This window comes from Neovison vison, chromosome 3 (assembly GCF_020171115.1).
Source record: "Neovison vison isolate M4711 chromosome 3, ASM_NN_V1, whole genome shotgun sequence".
Taxonomy (NCBI): Eukaryota; Metazoa; Chordata; class Mammalia; order Carnivora; family Mustelidae; genus Neogale; species Neogale vison.
This window is the reverse complement of record NC_058093.1, coordinates 49,032,186-49,050,090: the sequence shown is the minus strand read 5'-3', so window position 1 is coordinate 49,050,090 and position 17,905 is coordinate 49,032,186. Positions and strand designations below refer to the sequence as shown.

The 17,905-nt window shown below is 38.1% G+C and overlaps 1 pseudogene; it reads left to right on the top strand.

The window, feature by feature from the left end:
• Positions 1-1,318: 1,318 nt before the first annotated feature.
• On the top strand, positions 1,319-12,438 carry LOC122903495 (annotated as a pseudogene).
• The last annotated feature ends 5,467 nt before the right edge of the window (positions 12,439-17,905 follow it).

Here is a 17,905-nt window from a genome sequence, read left to right as displayed (position 1 = left end):
GAATACTGAAAAAGGTCAGGCCTTGGAGGAGAGAGATGCTGACTGGATTCCACTCGGATTATCTGTGTGATTTTGGTCCTCTTTTTTAACTTGCCTGAACCTCGGCTTTTGTCTTTTGTGCAACAGGAATATTGATATATCCATTTGTCAGTGTGTTATGGCGATAAGGACCAGCTTCCAGCACGTGAACTGACCGGCACATGTTAGGAATTCAATGTGTATTGGATGTTTACTGTGATTCAGCTGACATCTATTGATTGCCTGCTGTGTTCAAGGGCCTGTGTTGGGTGCTGTCCAGCCGCTGAGCTGGCAAGCCCCGGGAGCGGTGTTCCACAGACAGTAGCCAGCCTCTTCTCTCCCCCTTGCCCTCCCCCTCTCCACTTGACTAAATGCGTCGGTGGGTGCCTGGGCACAGGCTTCTTCAGAGAGCGGGGTCGGGTCAGGGCGCTCACATCTTTTTCACATGTTTCTGCAGCGGGCCTAGTTTCCAGAGTGAATATCTGGACACATTCTATAAAGTGGTCTCCATGAAAAAAAAAAAAAAAACAAAAAAGACAAATACTTGCAGTTTTGCTCTGGGTTTTTCATTGAACCAGATGAATCCATGGTGCATGAAAAGGCTGTCAGGCCGGCGGAGGGAGGCTGAATGCTGGTGTAAAGCCGGCATCTGTTGCTTCACGCCCCAATGTGAGGTCTGTGCTCCTGGGGGAAGCAAGGCTTGGCTAGACAAGCGGGGCCATTGTGAAGTCCCGACAATAGACAAGCAAGAGGACTTGGCTGGGATGAAGAAATCCCACCCCCTTTGAGTTTTAAAGGAAGGGAAGCTGGGGTCCAAAGCTGCCTTATTAGAGAGAGACAAATCACCCAAACCAATCTTTGTTATGAATGCCGAGCTATTGAATTTCCTGGGCTCAGTAAAGCCTATTGATTTTGTGACAGTCAAAGATAAGTTATGCGCATGGAGGCTTTTTTCTTCTCCTCCCTTCCCTTCACAACATATTTTTTCAGACATATTGGCATTGGGGATTGTAAGTAAAACTGTTATTGGTTTCTTTCGATTTAAGTGTAGGTCAGTGCTCACGCCCGGTGAAGGACCATTTTTACAGGGGTTTCCAGTGCAAGATAAATGAAGTGGGAGTCTCTAGAGCTGGGGTCACTCTGTTCTGTTATTTCAGCCTCCAGCAGGCATGCTGCAGGCATCCCAGGCATTTCTGGAATTCTGACATTAGCCATGATCCACTTACTCACTTTTGTCCTCTCTCTATCACACCGCTCTCCTCTTACCGACCCTCATTCCCTTTGCGCCAAGCCATACGCCATGGTCAGTGGACCAAGACTTCAAATGGCCGCCCTTGAGCGCAACGTAAAACACGGCGGTGTGTGTGTGTGTGTGTGTGTGTGTGCGCGCGTGCGTGTGTCTGTTCTACATACGTGGAAGGGCTCGTACATGATAGGTGTTCCTTTTTAAATGTGTAAATAGCATTCCCACACTTTACAGAGAGAGTAGTTCTTCTTTTGGCAATTTATTCAGAATGTTATCCTATTAGGAAAATATTTTGGTGATGCGCATACAAATATGTAAGAGAAGCGTGAAGACACCTACTTCTAGTGGCGTTTAAGGAAAATTGTTACGAACATACCGGATCACAGTAGCACCTGCGAGAGCTCCGATGCCATTTTAAACAACCAAACACAGCTCATAGGATATAAATAAGCCATAGGATATAAATATGCAATATTTCTGACTGTTCAAATGTTGAACAGACACAAGTGAGAAGTCCCTTAACATATTTAGTGAACTCTAAGGCCTGACTCAGACACTTCAACACATTCACTCACTCACACACTCACTCACTCACTCACACATTCATTCATTCATTCATTCACTCACTCACACATTCATTCATTCATTCAACAAGCAGATATTGAGCACCAACTGTGTGCCAAGCGCACAATAAGCATACTGTGGATGACTCTGTCTCTGCTTTTCATTACGATGAACTTGATTTTGTAATTGGCTAGCTCAAAAGGTGAGGGCAGGCACTGTCTTTCCATTCTCTTTTCTCTGTTTCCCTTAAAACCCTCTATTTTGGTGCAGTAGAGGAATAGTGAACATATTTTTAGAAGGACTTATAAATAAAACCCTCTCTGCTTTTGTTCCTCATAGTCAATATGCATAGAATGGCTTTTCCCCAAGTTCACAGACCAAAACACCTTTTTCCCCCAATAAGAAGTATTTCATGGTAAAAATGTAAAGAGACATCCCAGCCGGCGACTACACAACTATTTACAACCAGGCATAAGGTCTACTTGACAATAGACTATGAATGAGAAGGGGGGCTTTTGCCCCCTTCATAAAAATTGTATCACTTCCCATGCATATAGATTAATTGAAGTGTCTGTGCCCGATTGTGGAGTTACCAGAAAGTGCTACCACTGAAATATACCTCCTTTAGCAATAGGTCCCAGGGTCAGTGGGTCAAATTAGAAATATGAAATGTATTATCTGAGGCTCAGACATTACTCTCTCAGGGATCACCTTTCATAATATATACCTTCTGATTGGAACGCTGATGGCCTGGAGATTTTATGCCGTGTGGAAAGAGGAGCATTCTACAACTTGAACTTTTGTTGGGAAGGCTGGCACAAGGTAAGGGCTACAACAAGGAGCTGGGAGTAGCTAGCTTCTGGATCAGGTGGTAGGAGCCTCTAATAAAATGGGAAATAAATAAAAGGGACAGAAGGGCATGGAAAAAAAGCTTTCTCTGTAGTTCTGTTTAAGGCTGACTCTAATCATTACCTCATTCTACCCCATCCTTTCAAATGGGGGCATTACAGAAGAGGGTTTCCAAGATTTTCTAATATTTACACTCATTATCCTTAATTAGGTTTATATTTTAACTCTATACAGAAATTATTCTCACAGTTTCTGCTTCACGCATAAATTTCTCATCAGTAGTTTTAGGTTCTTTTCAATCTTAGGATTGTAGTCTTTCTAGACAAAAGTATTGTGAAAAGAATATGGATTTGAGAATCAGGCAGGTTAAGTTTAAATTCCTTATCGGACACTTGCCAGTCTTCAGCAAATTACTTAACCCCTCCAAGTCTCTAATTCCTTATCTACACTTCCTATCTCTTAAACTATTTTAGCAAGAGAATTTTTTTTTTTTTAAAGTACTTGACACAAGGGGGAGGCTTTGGGAAAGACCGTATGGGTTGCCTCCGACAATATTCTACTCCCGATAAGGATAATACTCACTAACTCAGTGCCATGTGATTGTGTGTGCCAAGTATAACATCCTCACTCCATTGATGTATGGCTTGGCTTGGGCACAGACATGCTCTGGATGGTAGGGGGTATGTGGTATTTCCTAGCAGAAACCTTTTATGATATCATGGGATTCTGCTCACTCCCTTTGAGATTCTGCCCTGCCACCATGAAAAGCATATCCCCCCAAATAACAAAGCATATGGGGTTTACTCGAGCCCAGCTGAGCCCAGCAGAGCCCAGCAGAGCCCAGCAGAGCCCAACATAGTCAAGGTCAACCTGTAGACTGAAGAGCAAGAAGTATATGGTTTGTTGTTAAAGACAACTAAGATCCTGGTATCATTTATTACTACAGAAAAAGCTGACTATTATGGTGTTCAAGAAGTCTTTGTATCCCACCCCTTTCTCTTTATAGAGTTTTTGTCCAAGTTAAATGAAAAAATGTAATAAATCCCTATACCAGTAGCTGACACACAGTTGGTTGCCTTTCCTTACTCCTCATACTCTGCTTAGTCTTCTTGGTTTCATACTTCTTCTGGTAATTACTTGGGATCCAGACAGTAATTAGATGGACCTGGAAATCTTAGCTTTCCAACCACCGCTATGGTTCCTCTGACTCTGAGCTCGTAATTGGATCACTTTTACTCCCTCAGCTTCGTCTTACTAAAGGCCCTGGTGCTAGCTTAGAGTTCCAACACTAAGTTAGTGGTCAAATGCCCCCCAATTGTGGTGTAGATGCAATAGATAGGAGCCTAGGCCTGTCAGCCCCCAAATATTTAGTTGTGCTCCATAGAAACTAGTAAGAAGGAGATGGTAACAAAAGCCTGGGCCCCAAAGGAAGGGCATTATTCACTGAGTACACTGGCTGAATGTACTTCATCCTTCAGTTGGTCTGTTGCCACTGTTTTTCCTTCCATCAAGCCCAATGGTTGGCTACAAAAAAAATAAATAAATAAATAAAAGAAAAAAAAATCTGGAATGTGCTTGATCATTATACAGATTGCAATATCAGAAGTCTTGCAGAATCCATAATCTGGAAGTAAGCGTTGTGAGCGAATCAGAAAGATGAATGAAAAGGATGGACAATATGATTCTGAGACACATCTATGGGGGGTTAAGGATCTAACGCTTAGAATTGGGGGAAAGCCAAGTTGGGAACAGAGAGATCTAACTGGCTGGAAATCAGAGTAAAGGCTCAGACATAGAAGGCTCCGATAAATTTTCCCTGGTAGCTGTTCTCTTAGTTGTTACTGTTTTAGAAGAGCTCCCTGTCTGTAAGGAGACCCTTTAAGTCAGGATACCCTAAAGGGGATATTAAGCCTCTGATATACTCCGATAGGTGGGGGATCAAGGTGGTGTCTCATAGGACCAGAGTGTCAGTTCGACCTTCTAGAACTCAATAGAAAAGTGGGATGTGAGAAGGGCAAAACACAAAGCCCTTGCTACAAGCCTACCCTTTCATATATAAGGATTTCTTGTGCACTTGATGTTAATTAATCAACACTGCCCCCCACCCCCAGTACAAAATCAGAGCCGTTTCAATAATCACTAAAAATGTGAAAGAATTTGGGAAGTGAATAATTTTTACTTTTATTCATACTCTAACTTTTTGGGGAGAGAAAAAGTCTTAGGTTGAGTTAAGAGAAGAATACTGATCAGCCTTTCTCATATAAAGGTGTCCATAACATAAAAAAAACTCCTTTGGGAAAAGAGAAGTTTAATAAGAGAGACTGGTAAAGTCTCTTGTGGGATAGAAGAAGATTCAGGAGGTGAAAACTTTAAGAGACAGCATGCTTTATGAATAATGCAATAGCTAGACTTCACCATTTCTTTCTACAGATTTACATTTCTGAAAACAAAAGGTCAAAGTACATGGGAAAAGCATTTGAAGCCCTAGAAACCTCTAAGCTGGCAGAACCAGCCCCCACAATATATTTGCAGCCTGCCTTCCCAGTTTAATTCCTCTTACCCATGCTCTGGATTATAGCAAATTAAATCACATGAGGTCTCCTGCAAATACCCACAAGAGCATTCTCCACCCCTCCCACTGCCCCCCTTCCCCCCTTGATAGCTTCCCCATGCCAAGGACCATGCAGATGCCTGCACCAGAGAGCCTCCTTTAGCTATAAGTGATGCCTTATCCTCTAACCTTTTGTTTATCTCTAATGCATTTGAAATTTTCTACTTTTTATGATAGTATGTGCTACAGTATATCATTTCCACTAGACTACAGAATCCTGAGGGTAAGGATTATATCCAATATTTCTATGTACCAAAAATATAAAGAAGGAGCTCAAAACAATGAATTACTAAATACAAGTAATAAGGGGCACCTGGATGGCTCAGTCATTAAGTGATAATTCTTGATTTCAGCTCAGGTCATGATCTCTGGGTTGTGGGATTGAGACCTGAGTTGGACTCTGAGCTGGGCATGGAGCCTGCTTCGGATTCTCTCTCTCCCTCTCCCGCCGCCGCTCCTCTCCCTCCCTGCGTGCATGCAAAGGCATGCACTCTCTCTCTCTCTTTTAAAAAAAAAAAGAAAAAAGAAAAAAAATGAGAAGAAAAAGTAAGAACAACCAAGATGGCAACAGCTTTTTTCTTTTCATATTTACCACCCTCTTCTGTTCAATTTTTTTTTTTTCTTTTTCTTTTTCTTTTTTTTAAAGATTTTATTTATTTGAGAGAGAGAGAAGAAAGAGCGAGAGAGAGCACAAGGAGGAGGAGGGTCAGAGGGAGAAGCAGACTCCCTGCCGAGCAGGGAGCCAGATGCAGGATTCGATCTGAGGACTCCAGGATCATGGCCTGAGATGAAGGCAGTTGCTTAACAAACTGAGCCACCCAGGCACCCCTCACTTTTTTCTTTTTAAGATTTTATTTATTTATTTGACAGAGAGAGAGCACAAGCAGCCAGAGGGAGAAGCAGGTTCCCAACCAAGAAGAGAGCCCAATGGACTCAGGGCTCTATCCCAGGACCCTGGGACCACAACCGGAGCCAAAGGCAAACACTTAAATCGACTGAGTCACCCAGACACCCCTTCTGCTCAATTTTTATTAATAGTCTTATTACCAACAAAAATTGTTGATTATTAATAAAAAGTGTTGATGCATATTAATAAAAAGTGTTGATGTTTAAAGGGGTTAAATATTTCTAGGGAGCTGGTTGCCAAACAATGATATCCTGTCCAAATAGCCTGAGACAACCACTTTCAATAATTTCTGTCCTATCTCAAGACTTGGAAGGTCTAAAAAATGTTTGTGTTCTATCCTCAGGCTTGACTGGTGCTCTGGCTTTGTACAGAATGCTAATTGTAAATAATTTTCAACCAGACTTTTGGAAGTGCTGTTTCATTACCTTTAAACTTGTAGTAGTTGTTGTGGGAAGTAACCATTCTAATTCCTGATCTTTCATATGTGAACATTTCTTTTCTCTCTGGAAATGTGTACGATCTTTACATTGTCCCAGTGGTTAGACGTCTCCCAGTGATAGATCTGGTTGCAGATCTATTAGGATGCATCATGCTGGGCGCCCAGCACAGAGTCTCATAATCAATATTCTAAAAAATAGACTTTTCAGAAATATTGTACATATATCTCATATTATTTTTGAAGCCACTTAGAATTTATTATTATAGAATTGCTTTGAAATATAAACAGCTAAAATTAGTGTTCACATAATTCTGGTTTTTCAACAGGAAATACCATTGGTCCCTCTGTATTTTCAGAAACTGGAAGTGAATGGTAGGAATGTGTAATCAGGAAGTAATTACCTATATGAACATTTGAACCCTGTTGAAATACCAGGTGTTTAACATCAGAGCTGGATCCTATGATAGGAGCAGCTGAGGGACCATAGCAGCAAGGAACTAAAAAGGTCAAAGAAAACCATCAAAGAGCTAAAGATTTGAGGTTATTTCTGTCCATTCTTGTGTAAGTTCATGGCTGAACCTTGACGAGGAAGTGGAGGATTGCTCAGAATCAGCAAGTATGTAGGATATAATTTGTCTGCAAGAGAAACACTCTTAAGACCATTCGCTGGGTTAAGGGAAGGAGCTAGAGGGGTCTCCGTAAATATAAAATTGAGCATTTATGTAAAAAATTAATAAATAATTTCTCCAAAAAATCAGGGTCAGTTAAGTGGGGGGAAAGGAGAATGTTGATTGCTTTGTAAGAACAAAAATAAACCACCACCACCACCAACAACAACAAAAAAACCCACCAAAAAAAAAAATCCCTAAACCCCTACAAATCAGAGAATATGGAATTATAATTACAGAATGTTCTGATTAACTCACCCATAAAATAAGATGTATAGTAAAGGTCACCAAACCTTACCAGTGACATAATTCAGATCTGTCAAAACACCTCCAATTATTCCTTAGGGAAATTATTTTGCTAGTTACCCAAGCCAGTCTCACCATAATCCTAGTGGACCAGAGCAGGACTTGGGACCGGCCATTTGGGGTGTAAGGAGAAACCCTTCTGATATGGGTGACTACCATTGCACCCTTTGATCAGAAAGGCCTCCCCAGCTGCTGCTATCAATCACTGATTTCCTTCTTTCTGTAGGTCCTCCCTTCCCTTCCTGGACAAAGTTAAATTTCTGGCTCTGACCTTGAGCTATTTCCATCACTTCTGTTTTGCCATCTACATTTCCTTCTTCATTTTCTTCATGCCTGGTTTGAACTAACTTTCCTGGAGGCAAAAAGCGTGACTCTAGCACCCATGGAAAAAAAATTCCCAAACCGGGCTTAACATGCTTTGAAAAGACGCATAATGAAACAATATTAAAAGAAGGATGGGTGAGGTTGAGAAGGTGGAAGAAGTGACGTTGTAGATAATTGTGCATGTTAATTTTTAACTGAGATTATTTTAGCGCTCTGAGCAAAAGGAGTATCCCAGCTCATTCCTTGCACAGTTTGCCTGATCACAAGGTGATACATTTCCGTTCCACACTTGCCTGATTGTAAACACATGTGTCCTATGTCAGGTGTGGATGATACAAAAGAAACAAAAATTACTCATTGTTGCTCACCACATTTATTTATATCTTTGGAAAATGACATGTTTTATGATTCAAAAAACCGTGGAAGTGGAAAAACATATAAAAAGGAATATAAAAAAGTCATGCCAAGTTTTATCACTGAATACATCTTTGAACATTGTGATAGATTTACTTTTGATCAGAAAAGAGTTCAGAGGTATGTGTGTGTGTGTTTGCATGAGCTTACCGAAGAATACGAAACACTGAGGGAACCAGACTGCACATATATGTCTGGATCCTAAATATCGAGTCAGTTGTGTTTTTATAACATTGAATATATGAAACACTGAGCTTAATGGATTTTACTGAAGTACAACATTTCACCCTTTGGATACATTCTAGATTTTTTAAACAACATTATTTTTTGGACATTAGTGTATTTCAGAAATTCAGTTTATGAGTTGCCATATTTTTGGCCTTCATTACATTATTCTTTATGCTTTTCTCTGATTGTTTCCTTTGGGTAAATTCCAAGAAGCAGAAATACTAAGGTCACAGATTACATGTTATGATTGTTTCTGGCATTCTTGATATGTATATTACGAAAGGCACTTTAGAAAGGTTGTATAGTTCTCACTGATGTAGCAGAGTGTGAGAATGTTTTTTCACGAAGGATCTTTTCAGCATATAATTTTTTTTTCCAATTTATTTATTTTCAGAAAAACAGTATTCATTATTTTTTCACCACACCCATGCAAGCCGTGCCCTCTATAATACCCACCACCTGGTACCCCAACCTCCCACCCCACCCCTGCCACTTCAAACCCCTTAGATTGTTTTTCAGAGTCCATAGTCTCTCATGGTTCACCTCCCCTTCCAATTTACCCAAAAGCACATACCCTCCCCAATGCATATAATTTATATAATTTATAATGCTGCTATTTGGAAAATAGGTTGTTAGTTTCTAGGAAAATTAAACACACACGTGATTCATTCATTCTGTTTAAATTTAAATTTAATTTAAATTTCCTTGATTATGAATGAGTTTGAACTTTTAAAAATGTGTCTATTAATAATGCATATATTTCTCTTTTTTGTTTGTGAATTTCCCATTTATTTCCTTTGCTAGTTTTTCTATTTGGGGTGTGTGTGTGTGTGTGTGTGTGTGAATATATAATTATATATAATAAATAATAACATTCTATAACAATATTATATTTAAAATTAAATTTAATGTTACATATTAAATTTAAATATTGAATAATATATAATAGCATTATATAATATATATAATGAAGAAATACTGTATACATAATTTTGTGTGTGGATTGTAAGAGTTTTTCACAGATAAGGGTATTAACCCTTTTTTGAGTTATATTGAGAAATGATTGATATACAGTAAACTGTACATATTGAAAGTATACTTTTTACTTATAAAAGTATCACCCTAATAGAGATGGTGAACCTCAGAAGTTTCTTTGCACCCCTTTGTCATGCTCCCCTCACAGCCCTCTCCGAATCTGCCGTATCCCAAGGCAATTACTGATTTTATTTCTGTCACTATAGGTTACTTTTCATTTAAAAAAAATAGTATTATATAACATGTCTTTTTTCTTTTGGGGTTTTTTCATTCTTAACTATTTGGAGACTTATCTATGTTCTGTCATCTATCAATAATTCATTTCTTTTTAATGCTGTATTTGTATTGTACTGTATTGATACAAAAGCCTGGTATAACCATAAACTTGGGTTGTTTCCAGTTTTTGAGCTATCACAAAGACAGTTTTTATAAATCTTGCTGTAAACATTTTTGTACAAACATATGCCTTCATTTCTCTTGGGTAAATGGTTGGATCACATGATATAAGTATATTTAACTTTTCTAGAATGCATCGACCTATCTTCCAAAGAGGTTGTATCACTTTATGTTCTCAACAGCAGGTTTTTAGAGTTCCAGTTTCTTTACATTCCTACTAACACTTGGTATAGTAGATCTTTTTAATTTAATCTTAACCATTTCAGTAAGTGTGGGTGGAATTTTACTGAAATTTTAATTTGCATTTTCTTAATGACTAAAAATGTTGAATATACTTTCATGCTTATTGACCATGTATTTGGTGAAATGTTTACTCAAATCTTTTGCCCATTTGAAATTGAATTCAGTATACATGTGAAGAACAATAAATCATGACAAGAAAAGTTCATCCAGGAGCACAAGGTTAGTTTGACATTTGATATTCAAAATGTAATTCACCATATGAACAAACAAAAGAAGAAAAATCATAGGATCATCTCTAAAGATGCAGGAAAAGTGGTTGACAAAACTTAACATTCTTTCATAATAAAGATATTGTGATGATACTAGCAATAGATGGAACTTTCTCAACCTGACAAAGGGTACCTACCAAAAACCTACAGCTTCCATGATCCTGGATGATGAAAGTTTGAATTCTTTCTCCCTAAAATTAGAAACAAGACAAAAATTTGTGATCTCACCACTTTTATTCAAAATTATCCTGGACATTCCAGCTATTTCAGTAAGTCAAGAAAAAGACATAAAAGGAATCCAGTTTGGAAAGAAAGAACTAAAACCTTTAATTCACATTTGATATGATTCTCAATATAAAGCATCAGTTGCAAGCTTAAAAAACTACTATAATTAATAAGGGAGTTTATCAAAGATATTGGATAAATTACATACATATGTCAGTTATAATATTATATACTAAGAACAAGCAATAGGAAATTAAAATATAATACAATTTAAAAGAGTATAAACATTATGAAATTCTTTGGGATAAATTTGAAAAAAGAAGAACAAGATGGGCATACTGAAAACTATAAATAATTACTAAGAGAAATTTTAAAATACATAAATAATTTAATGATATATCTTGTTTAGGGGCCAAATACTCTATTTGTAATGTATTTATTCTTCTGGAAGTAGTTTATAGATTCAATGTAATCCCACTCAAAATTCCAGCAGGCATTTTGTAAAAATTGGCAAGCTAATTCTCAAAGTCATATGGGAATGCAAAGGTCCTAGAATTTCCAAAACAACTTTGAAAAGGAAATATATAGTTGGAAGACGAATACTCTCTGACCTATTGATGCACTAATTTAGATAAGGTAGAATCTGTGCCACATGATAGACAAATAGATCAATGGCGTGAAATAGAAAGTTCAAAAATATTCCTACACCTTTATGGACCAATTGATTTTTACAAAGCAAGATAATTTAGTGAAAAAATATCTTTTCAATAAATGATGCTGGAATAATTAGATATATATGCCAAAAAATTGCTTCAACATATATATCATACTATATACAAAATTTAACGCAAAATGGGTTATAAATATAAGTTTAAAAAAAAAACTTCTGGAAAAAACTTCTGGGAGAAAACATAGTAGGAAATCCTTATAGATTTTAATTAAACAAAGATTTCTTAGATAATGCTGGAAGCATTATCCATAAAAGAACAAATCGATAAATTAGATTTTATAGAATTAAAAAGTTGTGCTCTTTAAATACCTTATTCAGAGAATGAAAAGAGAAACCAAAGATGGAGAACAAATACTTATAATCATATGCCTGATAAAAGATTTATATTTAGAATACATAGAAATGCCTCTAAAATAAAAACACCTGTGTGTCTTGCAGACACCGCCAACCCAGAGCCACCCTCCCTACCCAGCTATAGTCAACCTTAGTGTGTTCTTTGACATGGCCATGGTCAGAGAGTCCTTGGGCCATGTCTCCTTCGAGCTGTTTGCAGACAAAGCTCTAAAGACAGCAGAGAACTCTTAAGCTCTCAGCACTAGGGAGAAAGGATTTGTTTAGAAAGGTTCCTGCTTTCACGGGATTATTCCAGGATTTATGTGCCAGGGTGGTGACTTCACTCACCATCATGCCACTGGTAACAAGTCCATCTGTGGGGAGACGGGTGATGATGAGAATTTCATCCTGAAGCACATGGGTCCAAGCATCTTGTCCATGGCTAGTGCTGGACCCCACACAAACAGTTCCCAGTTTTTCATCTGTGCTGCCAAGACTGACTGGGTGGATGGCAAGCAGGTAGTCTTCAGCAAGGTCAAAGAGGGCATGAAGACTGAGGAAGCATGGAGCACATCGGGCTGGAATGGCAAGACCAGCAAGAAGATCACCATTGCTGACTGTGGACAAATCTAATAAATCTGGCTTGTGTTTTATCTTAGCTACCAGACCATTCCTTCTGTAGCTCAGGAGAGCACCCTCTACCCCCATCTGTTAGCAATACTCCAGAATCTTGCGGGCTCCATGGTTCCTTATCCCCAGGTCTAGCTGGATTGCAGAGTTCAGTTTATGGTAATGAAGTAAAACCTAAACCACAAAAATAAATAAATAAATAAATACATAAATACATAAAGGGATACATGCACCCTTATGTTTATTGTAGAATTATTTACAACAACCCAACTAGAGAAGCAGCTCAGGTGTCCATTGATAGATGAATGGATAAAGAAGATGTAACATACATGTAGAAAGGAGTATTACTCAGCCATAATAAAGAATGAAATCTTGCCATTTGCAGCAATGTGGATGGAGCTAGAGGGTCTAATGCTAAGGGAAATAATTCAGCCAGAGAAAGACAAATGCCATATGATTTCACTTAAATGTGGCATTTAAGAAACAAAACATGGGTGAAATAGTTGATGGGCATTAAGAGTAAACTTATCTTGATTTCTAAAAAAATGAAATGATGAAGACAATAAAATAAAAATAGAAAACCTCCTAAAACTCAGCAATAATAAATTAATGTCTTCCCCCCATTTAGTGAAATATTCTTTTAATATTTTCATGTATCTTTTATTTTCTTAATGTTTTTCTTGAGCAAGAATATTTTGAGGTTCTTACAGGATAGTTAAAATTCATTTTCATAACATGTGATAGTAATTTTTTTCAAACATACAGGTTTTAATTCCATTCAATAGCGGAAGAAGGCTAAATCCTAGCTTGATACTGACTAGCTTGATACTATGTGGAAAGATATCTTAAATTGTCAGTCATTCACAATTTTCAAGTATACAAGATGTTCTACATTATAAATTGACTGTACAGGGAAAAGCTGCCCCTACCTCTGATCCTAGCTTTGTAACCCCAGTAAACTTCTGTTTGATGATGCAACTGGTATGAAGGACAAGGAAAGAGGGCTGGAGAAATGCCCTGGGGACACTCTGAAGCACAAGTCAGAAATCTAAATACTTTCCAGCCAGTGGGACCTTAGAGATGACTTGTAGTCTGTTCTGGGGAAATTGAATAGGAAGTTACCTGAGGGAGCTGGCACACAGCAAGGAAAAACTAGGAACTACAGGCAGGTAGAAACATCGAAAGACTATGCATCTAAGATGCCAAATTCCCCGAAAGGCTAACTCTTCTACTAATGCCCCAGTGATACTGCACGTAGCACTGGGCAGGGTGGTACCCCAAATTTCAAAGCCCAGTACTCCTATGAAGAGTAAGATTGCTGCCCAAACATACCAGGGACAATCAATCTATTGTCTTTTTTTTTTTTTTAATTTTATTTATTTATTTGTCAGAGAGAGAGGGAGAGAGAGCGAGCACAGGCAGACAGAGAGGCAGGCAGAGGCAGAGGGAGAAGCAGGCTCCCTGCCGAGCAAGGAGCCCAATGTGGGACTCGATCCCAGGACGCTGGGATCATGACCTGAGCCGAAGGCAGCTGCTTAACCAACTGAGCCACCCAGGCGTCCCAATCAATCTATTGTCTTTACATGCCTGTCTCACTCAGTTTGTGGAGTTGTTGGAAGTTCAGCAATTTTTGGAATATGATGCATTTGTCTCTTTTTTGCTTGCTCTCCTTTCTCTCTTCTCTCACAGGATAACTTTGAGATGTCAGAGTTAGGGCAAGAAGCCTCACTGTCCCGCACAGGTGTACTCCTCACAGTCCCCAGGGGACTTGACCCTATCACAAGTTTGAAAGTTATTTGAGTAATGTATAGGAAATTAATAAAATCAATGGTGATTGACTCAGAGAAACTAATTTCTTCTAGCTGCAAATATAATCAAAACCAGTTGTCTTCAGAATTTTTGTTGAAGTATTTCTTAATAAGAGCTATGAAAAAAAAAGGCACATGAAAACCATCACATATTTTAGGTAGACATAAAATTTTTATCTAAATTTAAGTAGTGGAAAAAAATGTAATTTCTCTTGTATTGTAAACAAGGGCATCTTAAAAGAAAAACATTAATTATCCTTAGAAATGTATCCAAAGACCAAAATATCTTAGTGAATTAATAGCCTCTCTCACCTGTTTTAAAACTAAATGAATGTTCCTGGGGCACTGGGGTGGCTCAGGTTAGGTGAATAACTTGATTTTGGGTGTGGTCATGATCTCATGGGTCCTGAGCTTGAGCCCTGTGTGTGGGCTCCTGCTCAGCAGGGAGTCTGCTTGAAGATTCTCTCCCCCTGCTCCTCCCCCACCTGTGCATACATGTGAGTGCGCACACATATGTGTGTTCTTTCTCTCTCTCTCAGATAAATAAATACATCTTAAAAAAAAAAACACCAAGTCCCCATATGAATACTTTAACTGTGTGAAATTATACATTGTTTTATTTTTCTTTGACCTGATATTTTTATTTTACTTGTTCTCAATATCCTATCCTAACATATTCATGTTGGAAAGTTTTTATTCATAATTTTATGATATTTTTATGCTGTAACATTTCCATACATGAAATTTTCTGGAACCACAGGACATAATTGTTAATTTTTTCCTGAATTGAGTTATTAAATTATTACTGAGTTATTATTATTACTAGTTATTATTATTAAACTTAGTAATATTGATCAAAGCAACATAGCTATAAATGAAATATTGAACAGATGATTAATAATCACAAAGAGAAAAATTTCATTGAAAGAAAGCCCTTAGTAAGAAGGAATGGGTCTTATTTTTCAATGTGTTCATGGATCCATGAGTAAAAATTACATATGCTAGAGTAAGATAAGATTCTGTCTGAATACTCTTCCTCTTTTGTTTAAATAAGCATAAACACCAAGAAACTGTATTCATGTAAATATGTAGATAAAGATGGAAAGAATTTTTTATTTTTTACTTATTTATTTTAATAGAAAGAGAGTATGCATGTGCAACTGTGGGAGTGTTTAGGGGGGTACAGCAGGGGTAGAGGGAGATGGGGAGAGAGAATTCTAACCAGGCTCCATGGCTAGCCTGGAGCCCAAAGTGGGCCTTGATCTCATGACCCTGAGATCATGACCTGAGCCGAAATCAAGAGTCAGAAGCTTAACCAATTGAGCTATCCAGGCACCCCAGAAGGGATTTTTTAATAGTAATTTCACTCAGTTCTCTGAATTTTTTCCTGTTGGGGAAAGTTATGCATTTTTTGTTTGTTTATTTGTTTGTAAGTTGGAAGAAGAGCAATGGCGAAAGGAGAGGTGTGACAGTCCAACCACTGGTGAGTTCTCAGTTGGATTATTTTATTAACTGGGAAAGAAAAACATAGGAATTGAGGATCTAGAAATTTGATCCTGTTAAACTACCTCATCCCCTATACCACTGGAAAAGTTTTTGGGTATCTCTAGATGTACACACATATGAGTTTGAGTATTGTTTGTTTACACCAGGGCATCTCAAATGTGGAGCATTACTTGAGAATTGGTTAGAAACACGAATTCTTAGGGCCCAAGTTAGAATCAGGCACTGACGTCTACTCAGCTAAGATCAGGAAACTGCTATAATCAAATAAGCACTAGATTCCTCTGTTCCTCAAGTAAATAGCTTGGAGAAAAGGAGACAAAGAATTTAACCCTTTTAAGAATCTCCATTCTCCTTGCTCTCTCATATGGGGAGAGCCTCTCCCTCACCGTGTACGTGCATTCCCACCAAATGCCTTGGAATGTGGGATTATTTGGGATCAAACTGACAAAGAGACAGAGGACCTAAAGTTAAATGTAGTCCCAAAGGTCATTTTCTGATAAAATGTCTATCTTCCACAAAAAAGTTGTAGGTCTCCAAAGGCAGGGATGAAGTCTTTATTTATACAGTATGGGCACAAAGCTGTTTGTTAAACTAAATTTAAATGGTGGTATTTAGACATAATGGAAGAAGTGATACGTTTGGCATCTAAACAGTTGTCAATGAATTGATGCTTTTAGGTCAGTTTTGCCAAGCCCATGAAAGGGGACTCAATGCAATAACAAATCCACCAGGATAAGGAAATAGAAACTGAGGCAGTACGGTATGAACAGAGAGCAATTGTTGTCACTCAGGACCACAGAGACTACCAGTTTTGGAAAATACTTCAACATTCTCTGTCCATCTGTTTCCTAACCCATTTACTATATGCCTAGCCCATTTCTGCTTTCTGTGGTTATTATTCTATCAACAAAAGTGATTTTTTTGTTTTTTAATATAAAATCATGAAAGTGGTTGTGATTATACACTGTTCAAGTCCTCACTCCCCCTGTCACATCAGCGCATCTGATCTCAGCTGACACCCTCAGTCTTCACGTGATGCCCAAAAGGTTTATGCCTCCTGCCCAAGATCACAAAAGACATTGGTTGAGTTGGATGTGATCAAGTCTTCCCATTAAGTGCTTTACTGGCCACAGCACACTGCTGTAAGATTTTCTAGAAGAAATCCCTACTTTGTACTGGAAAACTCAATGGACTGCGGTATCAGGATTCTAACAACAACATGACCATGCAACATCACACATATTGGTTGGCCATTTTATATCACTAAATCTTGCCCCAAACCCTATTTGGTTCTAAAATTTTATGATGTCTGTCAACTTCAAGACATTTTTTTCTGATGAAATTGAAGCTCAGAAATTTACGATATTTGTGATTTGTTTATGACTTCTGTTATCTACTATACCCTTCCCTACTCTGTTCCATTTGACTTGGCTAATAAACCTTTTATTGTTCTGCCCCTGGGGTTCATAGAGTCTTTTGTGGATGTTTTAGAGTTTAGGCTTTGAATTAACAAAGGAAAATAAATTCTCATAAGAAAGCTTTTCCTTATTTCGTAAAAAAAAAAAATTGGAATTTGTATTTTATTATTGAACAAGAATATTATGAAGAGTTGTAAACTGTTCAGCTATAAAAAGACTTTTCTTGGAGGTTATCTTTTCTTATGCAGAACATACTCCATTACCGTGGTTCACTGCCTGGCTTGAATGACCTGATCTGGGCACAGTAACTCCTGCAGCAAGCTCCTCACTCACCTTCTTTAACAGCTTCCAGATTGCGCACACACACATACACAAAAGATATTTGATCCCCGAGGAATCCCCTTCCCACTCTGCCGGTCACACATGATTTTTCTCCAAGATATGCTATGGAATGATGAGGGGAGAAAATCCTCTTTCCATTGGTGGGGGGTGGGGGGTGAGGTTCTGGAGTTCTTTAGAAATGGTTGTGTTGGAGGTCTAATAACTCCTTTGAAGGACCAGGTCTCTGCATTTTTTTGTCATTGTGTTCCCATCTATGCTATTTTCTGCAGTAATTTACTTGTCAGAAAGATCACAGGAAACTAGTAATTTACTTTGTGCACAAAGCATTGTGTGGCTGTGGCTGCATTTTCTCATAGGGCTGTAATCTTTCATTTGTCTAAATGGAATGATGGATGA